This window comes from Sander lucioperca, chromosome 9 (assembly GCF_008315115.2).
Source record: "Sander lucioperca isolate FBNREF2018 chromosome 9, SLUC_FBN_1.2, whole genome shotgun sequence".
NCBI lineage: Eukaryota > Metazoa > Chordata > Actinopteri > Perciformes > Percidae > Sander > Sander lucioperca.
This window is the reverse complement of record NC_050181.1, coordinates 23,767,000-23,778,384: the sequence shown is the minus strand read 5'-3', so window position 1 is coordinate 23,778,384 and position 11,385 is coordinate 23,767,000. Positions and strand designations below refer to the sequence as shown.

At 41.1% G+C, this 11,385-nt stretch overlaps 1 protein-coding gene across 1 annotated transcript in view; it reads left to right on the top strand.

Moving 5' to 3' along the window:
• Positions 1 to 11,385, top strand: part of LOC116043989 (cadherin-12-like) — a 76,936-nt gene that overhangs the window by 61,375 nt on the left and 4,176 nt on the right. The window lies entirely within an intron of this gene.

Below are 11,385 nucleotides of genomic sequence, written 5' to 3'. Positions count from 1 at the left end.
TTATCTGTTCGTGTGAATGTTTTACATAATAATACATGATTACGGTTATATAAAGGGCACAGGACTTTCTATTGAATATGTCTGTATTTCCCCAAAACAAGGTCAGAGAAAAAGCACCTCAAAGGAGAAAAACGTAAGCTATACCCGTTTTGGCAGTTTTCACTACACTCTCCGAAAGTGCACAGAAAGTGCACTGATTCAGTGACTGGCCTGGCAAACCTCTTTGCAAACTTCCAACTTCAACTTCAACTTCCACACTTAACATTTCATTCATTATCAATATGTTCCTTCACCAGTGTCTGGTATTTCACTCAAAAGCTTCCTCTATCCTCTCTTCCCAAGGGGCCGTCATCTCCAACATGACATTCCTTGTGCTTTCAGACCAGATTAGTAAATCTGGCTTGAGAGATGTATCGGTAATCCCTCTGAGGTAAAATGAAGTGTCCTGTGAGGTCAGCTCTGAGCCCCCAAGTCTGTTGCTGCTCCCAGCAGGCCGCTATCGTTGGTACCAGCCACACTCTTGCTTCTGACAAAGTGGATGAATGTTGTACCTTCTGTTTTGGCCTAATCTTCTTGGCTTCCTCCTCCAGCTCTGATGTTGTATTCCTGTCAGGACCCTAACACGCCTCTATCTAAACCTTCCACCTGTCAGTGCTCACATGAAGTAGTCTTTCTCCCAACGCTTGCAACTTTGTTCTCTCTTCTTTCTTTTACATTCTCAGGTCTACCCATACTGCTGCTATCTCCCTCTCCAGTCAACTTGGTTCCTTCAGAATGGCCCTCATTTATGAAACATGCATACGACCTAAAACAGGCGTAGGACGGGCATATGCCGATTCCTACGCAAAGCAAGGCATTTTTCAATTTCAACGTGAGCGTAGGCTGCGATAAAATCTCACGTCTGGTCTGAACTCATGTACGCAAGTTTTCGAGACAGTGTGGACTTGCGGTGCAGCATATGATCAGTTTAACAGGAGAAGGAGAAGTCATCAGTTGATCATTTATCAGCAATGGCAGATCTGGCTCTTATAGAGGACCTCTATGCGCCGGTAACAGTGCACACGGACGCGCACAGGCCACGGTGGAGCGCTCCATCGGATTGATTAAAGGCAGATGGCTCTGTCTTGCATCAGTGATATCACCCATACACGGCAGAAAAAGTCTGCAACATAGTTTTAGCCTGTGAGGTTCTGCACAACATCGTGCAGGAAAACAGGGTGCCATAAATGTAGTGATGGAGCCAGATGACCCGATGCCCAGAGAGCAGTGTCCAGCACAGCCCCAACTGGGGCTATATCAAGGAGACAGGATATTATTCCTCACTATTAAAAGATATAGTGTTATGTTGGGCAATGATATTCAATACAGGAAAAATGACGATGCACAACATTTTTATTTATTCTTCAGGTTTTCGTTTCTCTTTTAAAGTTTTGTTAATGGCCACAAGTGAACGATTTATTTCTGCCACTGACCGAGTTATTTCGGCTTGTTTTTCCAGCCCCTCTGCTGTCAGGAGACAGGGTCGGGGTTAGAGCTTAGATCGGGCCCAAAAAATCAAGCCCGACCCTACCCGAGCCCGTGCACGTTGTGTCCGAGCCCGGCCCGGCCCGACACATTAACTGTAATTATGAGCCCGAGCCCGATTTAAACCCGACATTTTTTTTAATACGTGGGCTTTATAACTGACGTTGTCAACTTCAATTCCGAGTTGTTTGAACTGCAGAAATCTGTTTAGAAGGGGTATGCTTGGAGAAGTAACAAAAGAGGACATTGGATGGACAAGGATGACTATCATCTTCTTTGCCATGGCAAGCCTGCTTCATTTGTCTGTTCATCGTCCCCGTTTTTTTGCTGTCATAGGAGAGCAGCGTGCTGCACTTAATGCACTCGACAAAGCCAACACATATGTTGTCACTGCCCACAACTTGTTTAAAATGGTTACATACCTCTGACTTTCCTCCAAACTTGTTCAAAGGTAGGCTAATTCTCCTGTTTTTATCTTCAAGCCCCATGTTGCACTTAAGCTACACCATACAGCACAGCAGGCCCGGTGCGAGTGATGCGTGCGAGTGGAGGAGACGCTGCGCATGATTATGGTTTAGCTTTCCCCCACCCAATTAGGCTAATAAAATAATGTTTAAAAAAACACAAATGCTTTATCAAGGCACCGGCCCAGCCTGGCCCAACGATAGTGGCGGGAAATGTCAGCCCGTGGGTCGGGTTGGGTCTAGTTCGGGCTCGGGCTCGGGCAGGGAATCTAACCTCTAGTCGTGGTGGTGGTCCAGCACGGGGGGCGGAGGACGCGCGCTCTCCCTCACAGCTGTTGCCTGATTCTGACTCATGAAAAAAACACGAGTAAAATAAAAGACACTGCATAAACTCCGCTACTGTGTGTTTATTTAAATATAGGTAGGTGTAGGCCTAAGAGATTGCAATATAAGCATGTGTATTACTATTAGGACTATAGCATACATATGTCAAGGATGTATACATTAAATAAACTTCAGCTGGAGTCCGATTTACTACGGCAGCGCTGTTGACTGCATCAGTGATCTCTTTCCATTCCGCATTCTTTCTACAGCCTTTAATACCAGTTTTCAGGCTGCCAAATAGTACACACGTCGGAGCAAATGAACCTGAGATATCAGGGTTTCAATCTCCACCTCTGAAAAGTGCCGCTTCTCAGCCGGATTACGTCTCGCCATGTCGTAAATTGTAGGGGCGAGGCCTCAAAACCGAGAATATATTGGGGCGTGATATTTAAATTACGATCGTTTCCAGCCGCTGCATTTATCAATGTACCATTCTTACGCTCTGATTGGTGTGATACAAACGTTTAATGAATCACACGGGGAGCCTGTCGTAAGATGATTTCTGCATTCATATCTGCGCTGGTTTCTACGTTCGGTTGATAAATGAGGGACAATATGTTTCACCTTTTTCATATAGGCCTCAACTTTTTGAAGCCCCAAGTTGTACACGATTGTCTCGTACTTCTCTTTTACAAGCCAGCAAGAGTTGTTTCCAGTACCATATCTGTGTCATTGTCAAACACAGAGCTGTTTTTGTCCACTCTTGTGCCACTTAATCCTCACTTTTCCTCCCTGCTGTTGGCTTCTGCCTCTTTTTTATATCAATGAACGTCCGTTACATTAAAGCCATCGCCAAATGAGTTGATACAAAGCTAATTAAGACTATCAGCTCCACACAACTCTCTGGATTTCTCAGCATGGCTGTGTATTGTTGTCGTCTGGCGACTTTGCTCGAAGAAGCTCGAGTGAAGATAATTACCTCTACTGAAGAGTCCATCATGTTTTTTTAATCCTCCGTGTCCTCCTTGGCTACTAGCAACTGTGTGGAGGAGGAGTGGGGGGGCGCATGCACGATTGTGTCATGTGGATGCAACAACAGTGGTGTTATCATTACTTAGAATTCCTCATGGGGGCGACAGAAACTACTCACTATAGCTTTAAATTCCCACAACAGTTTTGCACCTTTAAATTAAAGCTGCCTGTAAGCACTTTAAAGAGCACTTATTATACACCTTTTCGGCGTCATATTTGGACTCTTGGGGTCTACTAGAATAGGTTTATGCTTTGATGTTCAAAAACATATTATGTTTCTCATACTGCTCGTTGCTGCAGTGCCTCTGCCTAAAACACTCTGTCAGAGTTCTTGGCCTGTCTTCCTGAAAAACCCAGTCTGCTCTGATTGGTCAACCAAATTCAAACAACCCACTGGGCGGGCTGTGCTTGCCCAGGCAGAACCTACAGCAATGTGGGCGAGCCATTTTTAAGCAGTTGAGAAAAACCGTCCCTCGAGAAAAACGCGATTATGCGATCGCATAATTCAGTGCATAATCAGCCAAAGTCCGCATATTTATGCAGGGGCCGCATTTTTTCAAATACGCCGCACATTCGGCGCATAAATTGCCGATTTCCACGCAAAATATGTGGGGCTTGCATGATTTCATAATCCCCGCATTTTCGTTGCAAAAAAGGTCACATATATATCTTAGCAGAAAGTTGAAAAATGTTGCGTTTACTTCACACAAGAGCAGCCATTCTCCCCTGTTGCCATGGGAATGTTATGAAGTGACGTAATTATGCGACGTGAACATCATCGAAAAGCTGCAAACCCCACGATGAAGCCATGATGAAACCACAGTTTTTGCAAGTTCCCGCAATTTTTGCAAGTTCCCGCAATTTCATCGCATAAAATTGCATAAATATCCCACATATTCCATCGCATATTTTAAGAAAATGTGCCGCATAATCAAGGATTTTTGCCCGCAACAATCACAAAAAAACCCTGTGAAATGTGTTACTTAGCCTGAAGTGTTCCCAACTCATTATTGCATTAGTGCATTGTTAATAGGTTTTACAGTGATTTTTTTTATGAGGGAATTTCGGGATGACTAACTGCACCTTAACATTACACATTTCTGTCACAACTTGGTGACCTGGAAATAAAAACATTTCCTTTATCCAGATTATACTTTTAAGTGTGATAACCCTTACATTATTTCTGTAGTTTCTGCTTTAACTTGAAATGTTTCTGGCTTGCAGCTGATGAGGAGTCATTTGGCCAGTCAATTAATGCATGTGATGTAACACTAGAGGGCGCCAATAACCCATCACAAACCTCTAATTATCACAGGAAGGTGTTGAAGTACACTCTGGGAGGCGGATCTTTCATTTCCTTCTTTTTCCCTTTTATCATATCATGTAATTGCTGCCTCTGTTACAGAGAATTGTAGTTACATAACTACCTGTTTAACCACAGTGAAAACACAGAAGGCCACATGTACACAGCTCTCATTGGGTGTCTTAATTTGTGTGTGCATGCTTCTCGTATATGTGTGTCTTACACAGATGAAGCAGTGTGAAAGCAGTTCTTTATCCTGCTCTCACAACGTGTGGGTGCGTGTGTGTGTGTGTGTGTGTGTGTGTGTGTGTGTGTGTGTGTGTGTGTGTGTGTGTGTGTGTGTGTGTGTGTATGTGGACCGAGGACAGTGTGCCTTCTTTATTGGTGTCCTCTGTAGAGAGAGAGAGAGGATAGCTAAAAGAGGACATAAAGAAGAAGGGAGGATGGGCTAATAGCTGCTAATACATAACATCCACCTCTTTTCTTTCCTTCTTTCTCTCCTCTCCACCTCTTTTCTCTGTCTTTTCTCATGCATATGAGAATTTCCTCATATATTTACTGTACATCAGGATAGCAATGAGACACTTTGCTGTAGAGGAAGAAGGGTCTTGAAGGCAGGGTAGAAGAAATCCTGGCATGGTGTTAATAACTGAAGTATTACTATCTTAACATTTGTGCCTAAAATGGCACATCTAAATATAGTTTATTTTGCCAGAGAACGTTCTCTGGAAAAGGTACAATGGGAATGCCAGTGCTGGTACATAACAGAACAACGGGAGAGATTTTAAAAAGCTTTGTGTCTTCCCTAGGGAATGGCATCTCCTATTCTGTTTTATCAACTTCCTGTTAGCTTTTTACCTTCAGGGCAAAAACACAAGTGGGTGGATCGGGGAGAACCAGACCAAAAGAAAAAAAACATTTAAAAAATCCAGACATAGAAGGCCATCAAGACCAGACTCAATATTTCTTGAGTGTATTTTCTGAGTGATTGATTCATTAAGTCAACAAAATATAAGAAAATAGTAAAGAATGACCATCACAATTCCCACAGAGCCCACACTAATGCCTTAAAACGTCTTGATTTGTGTAACTAACAGTTAAAAGCAGCAAATCCTCATCCCATTTGGGAGGCTGGCAACTTAACACAGTTTGACATTTTTGCCCAAAAAATGACCATAAAAGGATTGATCATTTATCAAACTTTTTGTCAATTTACTTTCTGTCAATTATTAATCTATTAATAAACTACTGTGTTGGCACTAGGATTTATGAAGCGCTGGTGCTTCTTGTGCACAACTAAGTAAAGTCAAGAATAAAGAAACAGAGATACAGAAGAAAACATATACACTATAAAAAAAAGCCACAGCACTAAACACACTAAAATATATAAAATTTGGACAAAAATGACATAAAAAGAACTGAAAAGAATGTTTTAAGCAAGGATTTAAAAAGACTCCTGAAGCAGAGAGTTAAAGCACAGCAGTTCCGAGTGTAAAAGCTGATTAACTCACCTTTTGATATTCTATCAGGATTGTGACACAGCCAGAGAGGTGATCTCTAAGAATCCGAGGCTACTTTCAGGCTTACGTATAAAGGCTCAAGGGGTTTCCAAACTTTGGGGCCAGACTTTGCTGAACCCTCAAGGGTTATTAGCATGACCTTAAAACCAATCCTAAAGTTAAAAAGAGGCAAATATAGGTAACTCTGTTTCTGTCACCTAGTCTTGGTAAAGAAGGGCTGCAGTTCTCTGGGCGACAGCTGTTGGAGTTCTGATAAGCCAAGCGTAAAGAACGGATGCATACATGACCTTTTCCAGATCAACAAAGAAGAGGCAAAGTTGAATGTTGGAGGTCTGTATTAGCTGAAGGTAACATGACTAAACAACTCAAATTCAAAGCTCCAATTACAAGCCAATACTATTTCAGAGATTAAACTAAGTGACTAAAATAAGGATATTCATTATTATATTATTATTTATATTATTCTAATTATTTTGTAAGGAGTAAGTTCGAGCTTTTTCGTCTTGAGGCGCCTCAGTAGAGTTGGGTCAATTCCCGGTTTTGGCGGTCCAGTGTACGAGCTTAAACCGGTGTGATTTTATGCACTGTTTATATACTGTACAGTAGGGGGCTCAGACAGCATCCTTGTGGTGCGCCAGTCCTAGGAGTTATTGTAAATGAGTATTACCTATACTCCCTGTCAGCCTGTCAGCTTGTAGCAGGTCTCCATGGTAAATGGTCTGCATATATATGTCTTAATTCTGTTGGTTTTAGACTGTGTCGAACGAAACAAGGCATTTGAACACATCACTTTGGGAGATTTTGACAGGCATTTTTCATTAAATTCTGATATTTTATAGACTTAACAGCTAATCACTAATTGATCGTAAAAAATAATCTACCGATTTAACGATAATTACAAAATTGTTAATTGCAGCCCTGGTTTCATTCATGGTGAGCTGCTGGTGGCTAGATCAGTTCTGTTTTACAGTGCCTTATTTCTCATTTGGGTTTGGCTCAGAAGGTTTATCTGTCTGTAATGTTAGAAAGTAGCTTCCTGCTACATTATTCAACCCCACCTCCTACTCCTCTTCCCATACACTAAATAAATCCTCCTCTACTGCTAACACAGCGTTATTCTCCAACCTGCAGCAAGATACAGTACTGCTGCTGAAACAGAAACAAATGTGATTTTACATTATTCTGACCTTTTAAATGTACAGCACTGTTTATTTCTCTATAATTGTAAAACTATTTAGTTACACGCTCCAACAAACACAATATTGACTTTGACCTGAATCACAAAGGAATCTAATAAACAGCGCATGGCTTTCAGTGGATGGGTTTATCACAGACAGAATACGTACTGTGTGTCTTCTCATCTGAATTCCCCTTTTGACCAACTGTTATTATTTCTCAGGAACCATGTTTATTTCTTTTTACAATCCTCAGGTGTACCATACTGTACGCTTTTCGTTCATCCAGCAGCAAGCAGTTCACAAAAAGCCCTGATGCCAACACAAGATGGTTTTCTATTAGGTCTCCCAAAGAGCTGAACACGCTGAAACATCAATATACTCAAGTACATAGCAGCAGCCTCCATTAACCCAGCTCCTAGTCTACACTATGACCTTGTTTAGTTTCTATAGCACATACCCCAAGGGGATGTTGTTAAGTTTCTTTTTTTCTGTGCACTGATCTGCTTCACAGATCAGATGATTGGTTTTCTGTGGAGGAGAGCAGTTTTTATATAAGGATGACATAGCACATCTGCCCGCAAGGCTTCCAGTGAGGACTTTCATCAGCAAATGGGAGGGAAAGACCATATGGATTAGATCTTTGATTATTAGCCCTCTGACTTCAGTCCAATAAGCAGTCCTTTCTTAAGATGGAAGCCAAAATAAATAAAGGTCCCATATTGTAAAAAGTGAGATTTCTTGGCTTGTCTTGTTTGATTTTAAAGCAGTTTAAAGTGCTATATAAATACTGTGAAAGTACCAAAACGCTCAATCCACAGAGAAATGCACACAGCCCGAATTCAGTAACTGTGCCTTTAAACAAGCTGTCAGGACTTTATGGTTGTGATGTCACAACTATACTATATATAGGTAGAAAGTGCAGCTACAGTGCCGTTACATCCATTCCCCGGCTGCAATGACTGTGCAGAGACTCTAAGAGTGCAGATTCGGAAGACCCCACACAACTGACCAATCAGAGCAGACTGGGCTTTTTCGGGAGCGAGGCTTAAAGAGACAGAAGCTAAAGCGGAGCGTTTCAATCTGAGGGTGCTACAGGTATAGTCAGACAGACAGTATGAGAACAAGAATGTGTTGAACATTAATGCATGTGAACATTTTTAGTGGAAACCCAAAATACATGTGTGAACCTGAAAATGAGCATAATATGGGACCTTTAATAGTCAGTCCACAGCAGAAAGACTTTCATACATTATTTAGAATTACCAGTCAGAATGCAGATGACATAATCTTACTTGAAGAGCATGAAAAACATCTACAGTTATCATATTGTGTGTGAACGGTGCTGGAGGCTACAGTAGTAAACCAGGATAGAACACGAATAGTACATTACTGACAGAAGTGCAGTTACTTTTAATCTGGGTTCAACAGTGCTATCATATACTGACCAATCTAAATACTGGAGCATCAGGAAAGATGGTCGGTTGATGTTTGGTACAAAACAACTACAGCGTGAAGCAGAATTAAACCAAAAGTCAAAGATCTCTGTGTACAGTTACGTACATTACGTACATTAGTTTTGTGTACTAAGTGTAAGTGTTGAACTTCTGCACCCAAAAACGCTTACAGAACATTCTTTGTAGAAACCACTGCTGGCTGTGTTTGTAATGACAGGAAGAGGACATAAAGTATGCATGGCTAAGAAAAACAACAACCTGTGACCAACTGAAATTATGATAATTTGAAAAATGCGCAACTTGTGGCCGGGTTGGCTCAGTGGGTAGAGCAGGCGCACATATACTTCGAGGTTTATGCCTCGACGCAGTGGCCTAGGGTTTGGGTCCGACCTGTGACGATTTCCTGCATGTCTTCCCCCTCTCTCTCCCCTTTCTCACCTAACTGTCCTGTCGATTAGAGGCGGAAAAGCCCAAAAAAATAATCTTAAAAAAAAATAATAATTAAAAAGAAAAAGTGCAATTTGTGCTGGATTTTTAATATACAACAGAGAGACATTTCACATAACACAACCACAGCATTATAACATCTCAAACTCAGTCAAGTATCTGTATCTTTTAGAAGACAGCGGTTTCTGTGTGCTGAGCTATCTAATATGACCTTAGTGTATTGCAGCTAGCAGCAGCAGTGGTGGCATTAGCCAGGAAGAGGAGGCCTCGCAGGGCACTTTAATCTTTATTGACTGCCTGGTTAAAGCAGCTGCCTTTGTTTTCCTGCGCCTATTGATTATACAGCAGTAGACAGGACACACAGTGGACAAATAAAGTTGCCTGTTATCAAAAGTGGAAGAGAAGAGAATGAGTGAATGAGTAAATTAAAAGTGAAGAAAATAACCAGGACAGAGGAAGGAGCAGAGAGCCACACAATATTTTAAGCACACCATACCTTCTAAAAGCCTGTATGTGTAGAAATTATGTGATCGTAACATTTTACGTTTACGTTTTTATTTGCATAGAAATACCACAAGCTGTTAAAATATGGTAAAGTCAATGTGTTGCTTTCAGCGTCATGCGGCTCTAATTCACAGAGCGGATACACAAATAATTTTTTTCACTTTCGTTCACATTGACAGAGGCATTTGGCCTTGGTGGAGCTCTGCCCTTCTAGTTTTAACTTGTATTCGGACAAATCATGTTTGAATCAGAGCTGTAGTAAATTCAAAACGCTTCGTTGTTGAATAAGGGAACAAAAGACATCGCCATACCGTAGTTGCTGAAATAATCCAAATTTGACTGAACAGAATCTGAAAGGCAATTCATTTTAGGATGCAGATGTTATTCTATTATTATTCTCTGAAAAGCATAATCTACAGCTTCACCGTGCTGTTAGCACACCACAGAGCATAATTTTAAGATTAATTGTACATCAAGCCTTGCAGTAGCATTTTTTGTACTGAGGATTCAACCAGGAGAACACTGTACTCTCCCAGAAAAAGGACTTCATAAGTAATTTGTACAATAAGCAATTATGACCCATATCAATGTTTTATTGTTAGGCAGCGCTCCCTGTAGTGGCTGTAATGATAATGATGAGAGAAAGACATGAAAGGGTAACTACCGTTTTTTTCAACCTGGACCCTATTTTCTTATGTTTTTGTGTCTAAGTGACTGATGAGAACAACAATCTTTGACATTGGTCCAGTATTAAGCGAGATCGCTGCAGTCGGCAGCGGCGAAACAAGCTACAATATCAGTTAATAGGGCAATTGTCCAGCTTGTATTTACCTTCACAAAAGTGCTCGTTTTGCTGCTGACAGGCTCCGATTAATATTAAGTGTCTGACAACATAATGAAAAGGATCCCTTCAGAGATAGAGCTTTAAAACCTCTTTGAGACCTTTCTGTTTAACCAGAAACAGCTCTGAAGTCGCTAGCGCTAAACCCACCAGACTCCATTTAAAAAAGCAATACTTTTAGCGTGTATAGAGCCAACAAATGTTCTCATGTAAATCGGTAAACTATGTGTTTATTTCAACCAAAACTAGAGCTGTGATGGTTGGAAAAGTGGAAAGACGACCCCAAACTGTTTTTCATAGTTTTATTTTGGTTCTGTTGACTTTGAATGAAGCGTATTTCACGATGCTAAAATTACTGTTTATTTAGTCTGGTGGGTTTAGCGAACGCGATTTCGCGGGTTGCTTTTATGTTTAAAAAAAGGATCTTACTCTGCAACAGAAAGGTTAACCTCCTTAGAAATCCTTTCCATAATGTTGTCAGACACTTAGAATATTAATCTGAGCCTGTCAGTGGCAAAACAAGAACTTTTGTGAAGGAAAATACAAGCTGGACAATTGCATTATTAACTTACATTGTAGCTTGTTTCGCCGCTGCCGACTGCAGCGATCTTGCTTAATACTGGAACAATGTCAAAGATTGTTATTCCCATCAGTCACTTAGACACAAAAACATAGGAAAACAGGGTCCAGGTTGAAAAAAACGGTAGTTACCCTTTAAGTATAAGAGCGGCAAACAAACAAAGGACTTTCACCCAGGAGAACGGGGTTAACTTTGTGTAACAAACAGAACAAAG